The sequence below is a fragment of the Arachis ipaensis genome, chromosome B4 (assembly GCF_059453495.1).
Source record: "Arachis ipaensis isolate K30076 ecotype BB chromosome B4, ASM5945349v1, whole genome shotgun sequence".
In the NCBI taxonomy this organism is placed as follows: domain Eukaryota; kingdom Viridiplantae; phylum Streptophyta; class Magnoliopsida; order Fabales; family Fabaceae; genus Arachis; species Arachis ipaensis.
This window is the reverse complement of record NC_142439.1, coordinates 68339087-68355749: the sequence shown is the minus strand read 5'-3', so window position 1 is coordinate 68355749 and position 16663 is coordinate 68339087. Positions and strand designations below refer to the sequence as shown.

The window sequence follows — 16663 nt, the reverse complement described above, 5'->3', positions numbered from 1 at the left end:
CAATTCTCCGGATCAAGTTCATTTTCATCTCTTCCTCAATCAATGCACTCATTGATCTCCTTGGCAATCTTAAGTGATTGAATTACAATTTCTTGCAATTCAATCTCTCAAATCTTGATCAATAGCCAATTCCTTGGTCAATTGCTCATGAGAAGAGATGAAGTATGGTCAATGATATACCACATGCATTTCCCAAATCAAGTATTGAGAGGGTTATAGTCACATACCCATCCAAACCCAATTTGGTCCAGCATGAGAAAGCATTTCTAGCTTGATCTCTTCATTCCTCTTTCAAGGTTCAAAAGAGATCCAAGTTTGAATAGCTTCTCTTCCAAGATAACTACTCAATTGGATGAAGATCGAAAGCTTTCAAGTAAAATCAAGAGAAAAGATAGAAGAAGAATAATGAAAATTAGTATTGATCCATCAAATTACAACAGAGCTCCCTAACCCAATGAAAGGGGTTTAGTTGTTCATAGCTCTTGAAAATGAAAATAAAGATGGAGAATACATCATAGAACTAGAAATTGCAGAGAAAAATAAAATACAGAGAGTAGTTCTCTTTTTCCAGCCTCCAGAACTCCTTAACAATTCAAAGCTACTCCTATATATACTATTTCTCTCAGCTTCTAGTTGGCTCTTCAAGTCTTGGGCCTTTGGATCTTGAGTTTGAAGCAGTTCTTTTCTTCATTTGGGCTTGGCTTTACTTGCAGAGAGAAAGTGCTAAGTGGGGCAGAGACTTTAGCTCAGGGCGTTAGGGGTGTTAACATTTAGTGAAAGTATAAGTTCGAGAACGTTAGTGACACTTAACATTTTCACTAACATTCCAATGTATCCCTTTGCCTTACGTTAGAGCCCACGTTAACTAGGTTAACGTGGCTTCTAACGTGGCCTTGCCAACCTTCGAGAACGTTAGTGACACTCAACATTGTCACTAACGTTCCAGTGTACCCCTTTTTGCTTCACGTTAGAGTCCATGTTAACTAGGTTAACGTGGCTTATAACGTGGCCATTCTTAGCCATCCCAAAGTTAGTGACAATGTTGAGTGTCACTAACGTTGGCTCATCATTCATTCCTCATCGTTAGCTTTCACGTTAACTAAGTTAACATGGAAGTTAACGTGGCTCCTTGGGGGGGTTGTGTGGTTGCTTCCAACGTTAGCAACGATGTTGAGTGTCACTAACGTTGTCGACAACTCTCACTTCTTACGTTAGCTCCCACATTAACCAAGTTAACGTGGGAGTTAATGTGGTGTGTTGCATCCTTAGGCCAACGTTAGTGACAATGTTGAATGTCACTAACGTTGGCTTCTCTTCCCCTTTTAACGTTAGAGGCCACGTTAACTAGGTTAACGTGGGCTCTAACGTGGCCACTCATGAGTGTTTGCCAACGTTAGTGACAATGTTAAGTGTCACTAACGTTGGCTCAACTTCCCTTCTCCACGTTAGAGTTCACGTTAACTTAGTTAACGTGACTCTTAACGTGGGCAATGATGGCTTTGAGAGTGTTATTGGCAATCACTTTTCTCATTAACTTTGCAAGTTACCTCCCTTTCCTTGCTTCCTTTGATCCTGAAATCAAGCAATAGAGTGCATCAAAGTTCTAGTCCAAGTCATGGGTAATGCAGCATACAATTTGTCACTAAATTCATACAAAATCCTCATGAAATAATGTAAAATGCACAATGTATGCTTGTATCAAGGTGTAGGTGAATATCTACCCAAAACTAGCTTATTTCCTAAAGAAATGCATGAAACTACCCTAAAAATAGTAAAGAAAAGGTCAGTGAAACTGGCCAAGATGCCCTGGCATCAACCCACCCATGGCAGAACCCAACCCTACCCCACTCCTATAAATACCCTTCATTCTAACCCTTCATATACACACCTCCCATACACTACAAAACACCCCACGGCCGAGCCCTCCCTCTCCCTCTATCTTTTCTAATTTCTTATTCTTCTACTCTATTCTTCTCTTTTCTTTATTTTTGCTCAAGGACGAGCAAAGTTTTAAGTTTGGTGTTGGAAAAGCGCTGCTTTTTTCTTTCCATTACCATTCATGGCACCCAAGGTTGGAGAACCCTCTAGAAAGAGGAAAGGAAAGGCGGTAGCCACCACCTCTAAATCTTGGGAGATGGAAAGATTCATCATCAAAGCCCATCAAGTCCACTTCTATGAAGTAGTGGTAGAGAAGAAAGTGATCCCTGAGGTCCCTTTCACCCTCAAGAAGAATGAGTATCCAGAAATCTGAAGAGAGATCCAGAGAAGAGGTTCGGAAGTCCTAATCAATCCCATCCAAGAGATTGGGATCTTAATGGTGTAAAAGTTCTATGCTAATGCATGGGTTACTAAAAACCATGACACTAGTGTAAACCCAAATCCAAGTAATTGGAGCACCATGGTCCGAGGGAGAATCTTAGATTTTAGCTCGGAAAGTGTGAGGTTGGCGTTCAACTTGCCTCTAATGCAAGGAGATCCACATCCTTACAATAGAAGAGTCAACTTTGATTAGAGACTAAATCAAGTGCTCTCAGACATCTGTGTGGAAGGGGTACATTGGAAAAGTGATTCCCAAGGCAAGCCCATTCAACTAAGAAGGGTTGACCTCAAGCCCATAGCTAGAGGATGGTTGGAATTCATTCAATGTTCCATCATCCTCACTAGCAACCGGTCAGAAGTGACCATTGAAAGGGTCATCATGGTCCATTACATTATGATTGGGAGTGAGGTGAAAGTACATGAGGTGATTCCTCGAGAATTGTACAAAATAGCTGAGAAGCCTTCCACCAATGCAAGGTTGGCATTCCCATACCTCATCTGTCATCTATGCAATTCAGCTAGAATTGTCATAGAAGGAGACATCTCCATTGGGGAGGACAATCCCATCACCAAGAAGAGGATGGAGAAAACTAGAGAGTATGCACAAGAGCCTGTGCATCCACCTCAGCATGAGATCCCTAAGATGCCTCAAGGAATGTATTTTTTTCCTCAAAGCTATTAGGATCAATGGCACACTTCTCTTGGAGAACTAAGCACTAACATGGAGCAATTGAGGGTGGAGCACCAAGAGCACTCCATCACCCTCAATGAAATAAGAGAAGACCAAAGATCCGTTAGGAAGATCAAAGGAGTGACACTGAAGAGATCAAGCTTCACATTGGATCCTCAAGAAGGAGCACTAGTCGCCACCATTAAAGGTGGATTGGTTCTCTTTATCTTCTTTTCCTATTATTTTTTTTTTCTGTTATGTTGTGTTATCTGTTCTCTTATTCTTGTTGCATGATCATTTGTATTGATGTCTTAAAGTTGTAAAATATTCCAAATATCTCTCATCTTGCTTAAAAGAAAATTTTATTTCAAAGAATTGAGAGATACATGAATTTCAAATTTAAAACAAGAATAGTTCAATTATTTTGACGTGGTGTTATTACTTTTGTTTTTTGAATGTATGAATCAACAGTGCATATTTGAAGTTAGAATTTTAGAATGTTGGCTCTTGAAAGATTATTGGTAATCTGAAAAATTCAAAAAATGATTCTTGAAGCAAGAAAAAGCAGCAAAAAGAAAAAGAAAAAGCATGTTGCAAAAGAAAAAAAATATATATGCATGCGAAAAAAAAGGCAAAAAAAATAAAAATAAAAAAATAAATAAAAAGTAGAAAAAGCCAATAGCTCTTTAAACCAAAAGGCAAGAGCAAAAAAAAAAGTCAGTAACCCTTTAAACCAAAAGGCAAGGGTAAAAAGAATCCAAGGCTTTGAGCATCAGTGGTTAGGAAGGCCTAAAGGAATAAAATCCTGGCTTAAGCGGCTCAAACAAGCTGTGCCTAACCATGTGCTTGTGGCATGAAGGTGTCAAGTGAGAAGCTTAAGACAGAGTGGTTAAAGTCGTTATCCAAAGCAAAAAGAGTGTGCTTAAGAACTCTGGACACCTCTATTTGGGGATTCTAGTAAAGCTGAATCACAATCTGAAAGGGTTCACCCAGGTAAAGTGTCTGTGGCATTTATGTATCCGGTGGTAATACTGGAAAAAAATGTGTTTAGGGTCACGGCCAAGACTCTCAAAGCTATTTTCAAGAATAAAAAAGAACTTAACAAGGAGAGTCAATAATATCAACTGGATTCTAAGTTCGTAAATAGACTAACATTTCTGAGTTTCAATGGATACTGAGATGCCAAAACTATTCAGAAGCAAAAAGCTACTAAGTCCCGCTCATCTAATTAAAGCTGAGCTTTATTGGAAACTTTGAAATTTATTGTATCTTACTTTTCTTTTATTCCTACTATGTTTCTAGTTGCTTCGGGACAAGTAACAGTTTAAGTTTGGTGTTGTGATAAGTTGATATTTTATACGCTTTTTGGCATCATTTTTATATAGTTTTTAGTATGTTTTGTTTAGTTTTTATTAATTTTTTATAGTTTTTAGTGTTAAATTCTGCTTTGAGTTTGTGTGTTTTTGTGCAATTTCAGGTATTTCTGGGTGAAATTGAGGAGCTGGAGCAAAAGTCTGATTCAGAGACAGAGAAAGAACTGTAGATGCTGTTTGGATCTGACCACCTTGCACTCAGAACAGCTTTTCTGGAGCTACCAAAGTCCAAATAGAGTGTTCTTAATGGCTATACAAAGATGATTTCTAGAGCTTTCCAGAAATTTTTAATAGTCCATACTTTACTTCGGATTAGAAGGCCCAAAACTAGCATCCAACGCCAGCTTCCTGCCCCCTTCGAAGCATCCAGCGCCCAAAGAGCAGAGACTAGCGTCCCAATGCCTAGAGAGGACCCCCTAGCCAGTGTTCAACGCCCTAGAGGCCTCGTAGCACGTGGATCTCATCAAATCTCACCCCAAACACTCACCAAGTGGGCTCCAGAAGTAGATTTTAGCACCAAAAAGACTATTTTACCCTTACTAGTCATTAGTTTTGTAATTAAAGTAGAAGATCACTCCTTGTTAGGGATCTTCACCTATCTTCAGCCACTTTACACATTTTTACCATTGTATTTTTCTTTCAATATGAGCTTTTAAACCTCCTAGGTTGAGGGGAGGAGCCCTGCTGAGTCCTATGAATTAATAAAAGTATGTTCATCAGTGAATAGGATGATCAGTGACAATCAGCTCTGTTCATCATACTAAGACAGCGTGCCTGACAAACACCCGTGTCTTCCTATGTTTGTGTGAATACGTGACTGGAAAATGCGACCCCCCAACTATGTTTATACATCTCTCAGACGGCTAATCTACGACTTCATTGGGGACTTCTCGGGACACCCGTTCAGCCAATTTCTGGGGAGATTAGGGTCTCTGTGGTAGAGGCTAGAACCCAAAGAAGTAGCATTCTTTGGTCTGAAAGATTCGACCTTGTCTGTGGCGTTTTGAGTAGGATCGCCAGGAGAATGAATTGCTAGAGCTTCACCCTCGTTTAGATTGGATGACCATGGCCAATGGCGTTTGATCTGAAGTAGTGGAGATTAATGACAACGACCAACGGCGTTTATCACATACAGCCTACCATAGAAGAAGTCATTCACAACAAAAGAGCCAATAATACCAGAGTTAATTCAAAAAGATAAAGCAACTCCAATCCTTAACCATATTCCTATTACTGATTCCAATCCAATTCACAAATACCAATTAAGAATAGTTTCCTCTATCTGTCTGACTAGGACCTGCAAGATAACATAGCTTGCTTCAAACCACAATTCTCGTGGGATCAACCCTGACTCGCTCAGGTATTACTTGGATGACCCAGCGCACTTGCTGGTACAACTGTACATAGTGTAGGGATTCGTGCACCAGGGGGTGACGCAAGAAAGGTCCTATAATCTTACACTACACCCAATTCTGACTTTTATGGGGGCAGCATCTTCATTCCTGCCATTGGGGCAAACAACTTTGAGTTGAAACCACAACTAGTCACTCAGGTACAACAGAACTGCTAGTCTCATGGACTTCCACAGGAAGATCCAAACAAATTCATATTTGACTTTCTGCAGATATGTGACACTGTCAAGACTAATGGAGTAGATCCAAAAGTCTACAAGCTCATGCCTTCCCCTTTGCAGTAAGAGACAGAGCAAGGCTGTGGTTGGATTCCCAGCCTAAAGAGAGCCTAGATAGTTGGGAGAAGGTAGTTAATGGATTCTTGACCAAGTTTTTTCCATCTCAAAAGCTGAGCAAGCTTAGAGTCGAAGTATAAACCTTCATACAGAAAGAGGGTGAATCCCTCTATGAAGCTTGGGAACGATACAAGCAATTAATTAGAGATGTCATCCTGACATGATCTCAGACTAGACCATGTTAGATATCTTTTATGATAGCCTATCTGAGATGTCTAAGATGGCTTTGGACCATTCTGCAGGCGGATCCCTCCACCTGAAGAAGAGGCCAGAAGAGGCACAAAAGCTTATTGACATGGTTGCCAATAACCAGTATATGTACACCTATGAGAGGAATCCTGTGAACATTGGGACTACTCAGAAGAGAGGCATGTCCTAGTAGATCAACATGATCACTCAGCACTTGAGTAGGGCGCAGAGCACAGAGGCTTACTTTCCAGAGACAGCCTATGAGGTGGGCATAGGTGATAACACCTGGACCACCATGGAGGAATACTTTCAATCAGGGATGGAGGAATCACCCCAATTTTGGGTGGAGAGATCAGCAGAAGCCTCAACAAGGCTTCTGTAACAATCACTATGGTGGAATAAACCAAAACAGGATCAATAGTAAACCTTATAAGACATCTCAGCAACAATCGGAGACACCCAGACAGAGCCTCTCTAACTTAGCTGCTATAGTCTCCAACCTATCTAAGACGACTCACAGTTTCATGGCAGAAACTAGGTGCAGGTTGGTCAACAGAGTAAGAGGATCCTAGAGATCTCTTCCAACACTCTTCCAAGTAACACAGAGGTAAATCCAAAGAAAGAGCGCAAGGCCCTCACTGTGGAGGCAAAGGCCGAACCCAAAGAGGAGCCTGCCATTGAGGAGCTCAAGGAAATCAGAGCTCATAAGGAGACTGATAATGTCGCCTTGCACGCCCCTTTGCTAAGAGAGGAACCCGAAGAATACTCTTCTTCAGATGAAGATTAGGAGTCCAAAGAAGAGCAAATTGCTTGGTACCTGGCAATTCTCAAAAAGCTAAAGGCCTCTTCTCATGCAAAGACAGTAGAGGAGGAAGACGAGCGTGTGATATTGGCCAAGGAGTGCAGTGCCTTGATCCAGAAGAAGCTTCCTCAGAAGCTACCGGATCCCAGAAGCTTCCTGATTTCCTCTACTATAGGGACCGTCACGTTTGAGAAGGCACTATGTGACCTTGGATCAAGCATCAATCTGATTCCTCTTTTAGTAATGAAGAGGCTAGGAATTCTAGAGGTGCAGCGTGCCAAAATATCATTAGAGATGGCAGACAAGACCCTATAAAGGGCATATGGTATGGTGGATGACGTTTTAGTAAAGGTTGAGGACCTTTACATCCCTGTGGATTTCGTGATCCTAGACGCTGGGGAGGACAGTGATGAATCCATCATCCTTGGAAGGATTGTAGAAAGAGGAGAGCTAGTTGATGAGCGAATTTTTGTGTGGTCTAGAATTCCACTAATGAATTCTCGTTGTAAAGTATAGTTTCTAAACCAAACAATAGTCCTTTCATACAAAAATTTTGGTTGTCACAATGAACAAACCCCAATGAAAATTAACCGAAGTATTTGGACTCCGGGTCGTCTCACAAGGAATTGCAATGAAGTGTAAGATTATTGGCTATGAAAATGCAAGGGGGGTTTGATTGATAAGAGGGCAAGAAATTAAATGACAAGAAAAGTAAAGAGAGCAATTAAAGAAAGCAATTAATAAAGAGAGACATTCATGGCAAGAATTGAGATCATAGGCTTTCTATCCTAGTCATACATTGATTAATTCATCTTATTTAGTCAACTCCAACAAAATAGGGAGAAAGTCAAACAAGATTAATCAATCATATCACAATAATGAACAAGAATTTATCTTATTACGTCATCTCCAACATTGGAAGAAGATATAGGTTATCTTCCATGAGAGAAAGTCTAACAAGACTAGCTAATCTCAATCCAAAAGTCGTAATCAACTCACTAATTTAATTACCAAAAGATTAGCGTCAATGGAAACAATATTAGCCAACAACTCTAAGTCACCAACATAGGTTGGGTTTTCATGACTCAAGATTGCCTAATTACTCTTTCCAAGCCAAGAATGCTCAAAATCTACTCTAAAGCCCAACCAAGTATTTTGTCAAACACTTAGTGGGTACAAATGGAAAGCATAGTAAAATGTTCAAGAATAGTAAAACCTACCAACTACAAATTGCAAGGAAACAAGATCAACAACTCAATTCAACAATAAAGAAACATCAAACATTAAATTGCATTAAAAGAAAATCAAATCCAACAAAGAGCATCCATGAACATAAAAGAGAAATTTACATTACAAATCATGAGAATGAAAGAATAGAAGTAAGAAATCATAAAAGAAACAAGATGAAAACATGTAATTAAATCTAGATCTAAGATGGAAATTAACCTAACCTAATTCTAGAGAGAAGAGGAAGCTTCTCTCTCTAGAAACTAACCTACATGATGCTAATGCTACAAACAATTGCTCCCCCCTTGCCCAAGCTTGAATTCTGTATGAAATAGCATTAGAAATGAGTTGGGTTGGGCCCAAAGTGCTTCAGAAATCGCTGGGGGCGATTTCACTTTAGTGGCCCACGGACAGCATCGGCGCACACGCATACATGGCGCGTGCACGCCCCTGAGCGCAAAGCAATATATGGAAAATTTTATATCATTTCGAAGCCCCAGATGTTAGCTTTCCAACGCAATTAGAACCGCCTCATTTGGACCTCTGTAGCTCAAGTTATGGTCGTTTGAGTGCAAAGAGGTCAGGCTTGACAGCTTTACGGTTCCTTCATTTCTTCATGAGTTCTCCCACTTTGCATGCTTTTCTCCTCCCTTCTTCCATCCAATACTTGCCTTCTAAACCTGAAATCACATAACAAATATATCAAGTCATCGAATGGAATTGAAGTGGATTAAATTTAGCGGTTTTAAGGCCTAAAAAGCATGTTTTTACATTTAAGCATAAATCAAGGGAGAATTCCAAAATCATGCTATTTCATTGAATAAATGTGAGAAAAGGTGATAAAATCCCCCAAATTAAGCACAAGATAAACCACAAAATTGGGGTTTATCAAATCTCCCCACTCTTAAACCAAGCATGTCCTCATGCTAAGAATAAAGAAGGACAAGAAAAGGGGTATGAACATTTATTCAATGCAAAGAAACTATATAAACCTATCTACATGCATGCAACTAAATGCAAAATGCTTCTACCTACTTGGTTAAAAGTAAATCATTCCCCAAGAACACATATGAACAAGTAGGTCTAAGTAGTATGATGATTCATGAATCCTACCAATTTGAATATCAAAATGAAGTACAAATAGACTTGCAAGAAGAACACTCATGAAAGCCGGGAACAAAGAATTGAGCATCGAACCCTCACCGGATGTGTATCCGCTCTAGTAGCTCTAGTGTATAGGGTCGATCACTTAATTCTCTTCTACTCATACTTTCCAAGATTTGTTTTTCATCTAACAATCAACAATTATTCAATGCATGCGTACATTCATCATGAAGACTTATTCATAGGTTGTAATGGGGCTAGGGTCAAGGTAGGATGCATATGGTCAAGTGAGCTCGAAATTTGAATCTTTGATTAACCTAAGCTCTCACCAAACACATATAACAACCTATATAATTCTAATACACAACCTAGCTACCCATGATTCCCACTTTTTCACATACTCATGCATTCTCTTTAATTCACATTCCATATGCATTGATTTTTATTGAACTTTACTTTGGGACATTTTTGTCCCCTTTTTATTTCTTTTTTTCTTTTTTCTATATATATATATATATATATATATATATATATATATATATATATATATGTTTTTCTTTAAGACTACATGAGGATTGTATCTTGTTCAAGATACCCAACCCCCAGTCTCCCTCTGACAGAGTTGGTACCATTGTGCAACACATAGTGTTTCAGTCTTCCCTCTTAATGCAGAACTTTACAGAGCCCCCAGACACCAACTCTAAGTTTGGTGTTGGGCAACCATCATCAAGCACTGGGAAGGAAGGTACTAAGAAGAAGGTACCTAAAGGCTGGAGGGATAAGAAGATCCCAACTGAAGGCCTCTCACCTGGCATGAGAGTTATTTTCACCAAGAGTCTAGTCATTCCACATACAGTGAGTAGGATCTTGTCTCTAGAACATGTGGAGCTCATTCATGAGAGCACAAAAAGAAAGTTCACTGTAAGGGGTAAAGTTATGAGCCCATATCTACCTCCGCAATAGAGTTGTCAGTCAAGTTAATGACGGTAAATAAGCGCTTATTGGGAGGCAACCCAACTATTATCTTAATATTTTCATTTTCTTTTCATTTATTTTAAGTTTTATATTATAGTTTTTCTCTTGCTTTTGATGTTTGTGATCATATACAACACTTAGAACAATGACAGAGACACTCAGAAGTGAAAACAGAACACCCTGAAGAGATCCCCTTGCTGGCGTTGAATGCCAGGCAAAGGAGAAAGATGGGAGTTCAACGCCCTAGAGAAGCAGGAGCTGGTGTTGAATGCCAGCGAGGGAGCAATACTGGGCGTTTGATAAATCCCATTTTTAGGGTTTATCCTGTGCTTAATCTAGTGGATTTTATCCATTATTCTCACACTTATTCATACAATTCGCATGTTTTACGTTTTTCTTCCTGATTTTGTGCTATGATTGAAAACATGCTTCTTTGGCCTTATATTTGCTAATATTAATCCTCTCCTGTTACCATTCGATGCCGTGATATGTGCGTTAAGTGATTTCAGGGATTACAGGGCAGGAATGGCTTAGAAGATGGAAAGGAAGCATGCAAAAGTGGAAGGAATACAAGAAGTTGAAGGAAATGCTAAGCTGTCCAGCCTGACCTCTTCGCACTCAAACGGTCATAACTTGAGCTACAGAGGTCCAAATGAAGCGGTTTTAGTTGTGTTGGAAAGCAAACATCTAGGGCTTCGAAATGATATATAATTTATCATATCTGCTCTAAAGAAAAGTGATGCAAACGCGTGGTTTCACGCGCACATGTGGATCTGTGCAAATCAGCGACCTGCACGTGGCAAAATTCGCCCCCAGCGGTTTCTGGGCTGTTTCTGACCCAGTTTTCGGCACAAAAAGCACAGATTAGAGGCTATAAAGTAGGGAAATCCATTCATTCATAGATACAACTTTAATATTCACAATTTTTAGGTTTTAGATGTAGTTTCTAGAGAGAGAGGCTCTCTCCTCTCTCTTAGGATTTAGGATTAGGATTCCTCTTAAAGGTTAGGTTTACTTCTTTTTCATTCCAGGTTCAATGTTCCTTTACTTTAATTTCTCTTCTACTTTTATTTATTCTATTATTTTAGTTTGTTAATATGGGTTTATGAACTCCATGTTAGGATTGATTTTCTTATTTAATACATATTGAGGTATTTCAGATTTAAGATTGCTTTCTTCAAATTCATGTTATTGATGCTTCCAATTTAATTTAGATTTTTCCCCCTTTGCTTTGGTTGAGTAATTGGTGACACTTGAGTTATCAAACTCAGCTGTTGATTGAAAATTGGAATTTGCTGATTGATTTGGATCCCTCTAAAGCTAGTCTTTCCATAGGGAGTTGACTGGGACTTGAGGAAACAAATTGATTTGTCCACTTGACTTTCCATTATTTAGTAAGGGTTAACTAAGTGGGAGCAATAAACAATTCTCATCACACCTGATAAGGATAACTAGGATGGGATTTCCAGCTCTTATACCTTGCAAGGGTGTTCATGATAATTAATTTACTTTATTGCTAATTTATTTCCTTTTTCCCTATTTCAAAAACCCAAAAAGATACTTTTCCATAACTAATAATAAATCATACTTTCCTGCAATTTCTTGAGAGACGACCAGAGGTTTGAATACTTCGGTTATTTATTTTTATTGGGTTTGCTTTAATGACAAACAAGTTTTTGTACGAAAGGATTCTTTGTTGGTTTAGAAACTATGCTTTCAACGAGACTTTATTTGTAAAATTCTTTACTAGCAGAAATCCGTTCGTCAAAATGGCGCCATTGGCGGGGAATTGCAAACGTGTGCCTTATTATTGGTTATTGTAAATATTTGCTTTTAGGTTTCTTTGTTAGTGTTTCTAGTTTTAGGAGTTTATTTTCATTAATTTTTATTAATTTTTATTTTCTTTAGCTACTATGAATTCTCACCCCTCTGGTTTCAAGTTTGGTTCCAATGTTGTTGTAAGGAATGGAAACTATAATGAAAATAGGCATCAAGGTTGGAAGAATCAAAGATGGGAGGAGCCACAAGGATTTGATCAACCTTCTTGGTAACAACCCCCTCCAATGCGCTATAACCAACAACCATTCTGTGATGTATACCAAGACAATAGTTATGGTGGGCCTTTTTGTGACAACCAACCTCTACCAAATTACTATGGTCAAGAGCCATTCCGAGGTGATAGATATGGTAGACCACCTTGTAGTTACCAACAAGCCCCATCATATGCCTATGAACCACCTCCTCAACATAGCTTTGAACCACCATACTCACAAGCCAACCACAACCATTCACCTCCACATGACCCTAAACCTTATCCACCCTAATTCCAATCCAATTACCCCCAAGAACCACCACTTCCATATGCACCATGTTCATATCCATCAACCCAAGAATCACAGGCTCGCCTCAAGGAAACAGTAGATCAATTTCATGCAACCCTTCATCAACTGGAACAAGCAATAACTCAATTAGCTTCCCGACGTTTCGACACTCAAGGAACCCCCACAACTTCATGTGGAGAATCTAATGAAGAACGTAGCATGAAGGAAACACTAGAAACTCCAGTGGACAGTGAGCAGCATGACTTTGTATTGGAACAATTGGAGGAAGTCATAAACATTAAAGAGGAAGAAGTGGTCGAAGACTTAGGATATGCAGAACGTCCATGGGAAAGCCCAGTCATAGAGCCCCCTTCTAAGGAGTTTGAATGTGTTGTTGAGGAGGGTGTACAACCTCCAAGGCATGTCATGGTTGAAGACTTTGAAGGGGATGATCAAGAGATGGATTCAATCATTGATGAATTCTTATCTACATTTGAATCCTCTCCCATTGGACTTGACGTCGAGATTAAAGAGGAAGAAGCACAACCTCCCATGCCCTTGGTGAACAATGAAGAAGAGATCGAATTGGAAGAAGGTTACCAAGAGGAAGAGGTTGAAATTAAAGAAGCTTGCAAGGAGGTAGAAGTTGTCAAGAAAGAGCTCAAGGGAATGGAGCTGGAAATCACCTTGCCAAAGTTGTTGGAGACCTCTCCCCCAAAGCCATCACCGTCCATTCCTTCATTCAAGTGGGTAAATCTTTCATCTCTAAGCTTAATTAGCCCACTTGAATATGCTTTGCTTGAGATGGATGGGCAACTTAAAGCTCTTTGTGGCTATAAGAGTAAGAGGGAGATGGTTAGTGGCAAGAGTTGTCATGCAAGGTTCAATATGGTTGCATGCTCCAAATTGAAGTATAAGGGTTGGTATAATTATCAATTGAATGGGTCTAGGAAATTGTTTGGATGTCTCCGTAGGAATTTCGACTGTTCACCACCCAAGTGGAAAAATGATGATCAACAAAAAGACGGGTGCAAAAGCAAGGTTTGGGACCACAGAATTCATTCTGGCAATCAACACTCTTGGGGCCTTGTCACTTGCTTTAACTTGCTTGAAGGATTTATGTAACTAGTGTGGGATCCCGGAGGATATTGGAATTGCAAACATTGGTAGGGATTCCTGGATGAGTTCAAGCACAAGCAACCCCACGTGTACGCGTACCTCATGCGTATGCGTCCCCTGCAGAAAGTTCAACCCACGCGTAAGCGTCAGCGACGCATACGCGTGGGGATGAAAATCGGCGTAAAGAGCACCTGAACAGAGAGTTGTGCTGCCCTTGCGATGGAACTGTGCTAGAGGCACAAAAATCATTCCACGCAAGCGCGTCCCTGATGCGTGCACGTCATTTTGCTTCCAGACCACCCATACAAACGCGTGGGCGACGCTTATGCGTCGAAACGGCCAACTCAGTTTCCACGCGTACGCATGAAGCACGCGTACGCGTCGTGCCCTGTTTCTAAATTCCTACTTTTTTCTTCTCTCTTTTCTCCTTCTTTCTTTCTCCTTTCTTTCTTTCTTTTTTTCTTCATCTCTTTAGCTTCTCATCTTTCTTCACTTTCATTCTATTTTTACTTAATTTATTTGCATACTTTCATTCATTGCATTTTAATTTTTTGCATATTTTTATTTTCTTTTCTAAGTTTATTATTTTTTTTCTTTTGGTGTTAAATGTCCTTATTCAATTGTTACATCTTTTCTCGCATTACTCTGGTGCTTCATGACTTATTCTGTTCTGATTGGGTGATTTTATTTCAGCCAATGCTAATCTTTTATGATACTTGTATTCCTTTTGCATTGACATGAGTTTATATTGTCTTTCATTACCCACACTCCTCCCCTTTGTTGAAAATTTTGCACCACTGGTATGCCATGTGCTTCTATTGTTTTCTCACTTGCATGTTGTAGCTACCATGTAATTAAGACTCTTATTATTTGGAATTAACATCCATATTTTATTTGTTTTCTATCTTTATTTCTGGTTTACTTTTCTTCTTTTCCTCTTCTTTCAAGATGGCCACCGGAAAAGGAAAGGAAAAGAACTTCTATATGGGGCGACATCATGAACTTCTACTTCCTCTCCAATCATGATACTATGAATCATTATAGCCCGGTCTACAGTAACTTCAGACCGATTGCTATAGAAATGATAGAGCGTTGGATAAACTCTAGCCATCCCCTAGCAACAGGTGTGAGGTTAGGCCTTCTCAATTGAACCGGCTTGCCTCTTGAGTCTCTCTTCCATTGAGCTCCTTTCACATAGATGTCCATGAGGACTTAGTCCAACCTTTGATCAAAGTTGACTCTTCTAGTGAAAGGATGAGGATCTCCTCTCATTATTGGCAAGTTGAATGCCAACCTTATAGTTTTCAGACTGAAATCCAAGTATTTCTCCCGAACCATTGTGAGCCAATTCTTTTGGTTCGGGTTCACACTTTGGTCATGGTTCCTAGTGATCTATGCATTAACATAGAACTCTTGAACCATTAAGATTCCGACTTATTGGATGGGGTTGGTGAGAGTTTCCCAACTTCTTCTTTGAATCCCACGTCGGATCTCTGGATATTCACTCTTTTTGAGCATGAAGGGGACCTCGGGGATCACCTTTTTCTTGGCCACAACTTCATAGAAGTGGTCTTGATGGACCTTTGAGATGAATCTCTCCATCTCCCATGACTCAGAGGTGGAAGCAATTGCCTTCCCTTTCCTCTTTCTAGAGGTTTTTCCAGCCTTAGGTGCCATTAATGATTATGAAAAACAAAAAGCAGAGCTTTTTCCCACACCAAACTTAAAATGTTTGCTTGTCCACGAGCAAAAGAAGGAAGAAATGAGGAGAAGAAGAAGAAATGGAGGAGATGAAGGGGAGGAGTGGATTCGGACAAAGGGGGTTTAAGTGTGTATGATGTGTGGAATTGAAGGTGGTAAGTGGTGCAAGAAATCGTGATCGTTAATTCCTTGGTAACGGCGCTGAAAACTTAATACGCACGTTCATAATCTTAGTTCTTCTTCACAACTTCGCACAACTAACCAGCAAGTGCACTGGGTCGTTGAAGAACCGAAGATTGATGGTTTAGAAGTTATAGTAAACTCTCGTTGTAAGTATAGTTACTAAACCAAGCAATCAACCTTTCTTACAAACGTTTCGGTTGTCACAAGTAACAAACCCTTTTTAAAATTGATAACCGAGTATTTAAACCTCGGGTCGTCTTCTCAAGGAATTGCAGGGAGGTGTTCTTATTATTGGTTATGACTCTTGTAAATTGGAGGTTTTGAAAGTAAGGAAGAAGTATGTTAAATGATAAGTAAAATAAAATAGTAATAATAAAATAAACTCTTGGCAAGGTATTAGAACTGGAAGTCCTATCCTTATCAATTGTGATGAGAATTGGATTTTAATTCCACTTTGTTAACCTCTAACTATGAAGGTAAATTAAGTGGATTAATTAGCTTAATCCTCTGGTCCTAGTCAATTCCTATGGAAAGACTAGAGTTATTGGAGCAACTTCCAATTTCAACCACTGCTTTATTTGACAGCTCAAGCGTTACCAATTACTTAACCAAAGCCAAAAGGGAAAATTCTAAATTAAATTAAAAGCATTCATAAATCTAAAATACATCAAATTGCATTTAAACATAAAAGAAAGTCCTAACATGGAAAGATTTATGAATCAAATGGGCAACATAAGTGATTAACAAATAAAAGTATTAGAGTATTTAAAAGTAGAAGAGAAATATAAATTGAAGAACATTGAACCTGAAATTGAGAAATAACCATAAACTGAGAGGAATCCTAATTCTAAAAATCTAAATCCTGAATCCTAAGAGAGAGGAGAGAACCGCTCTCTCTCTAAAAACTACATCTAAAACTAAAATTGTGAATTA

The 16663-nt window shown here is 39.3% G+C and overlaps 1 non-coding gene across 1 annotated transcript; it reads right to left on the bottom strand.

The window, feature by feature from the left end:
• Window positions 1-6168: 6168 nt before the first annotated feature.
• LOC148567804 (small nucleolar RNA R71) lies at window positions 6169-6271 on the bottom strand. The gene has a single exon (XR_015883068.1). It is a non-coding gene; the product is annotated as a small nucleolar RNA R71 (small nucleolar RNA).
• Between the last annotated feature and the right edge of the window lie 10392 nt (window positions 6272-16663).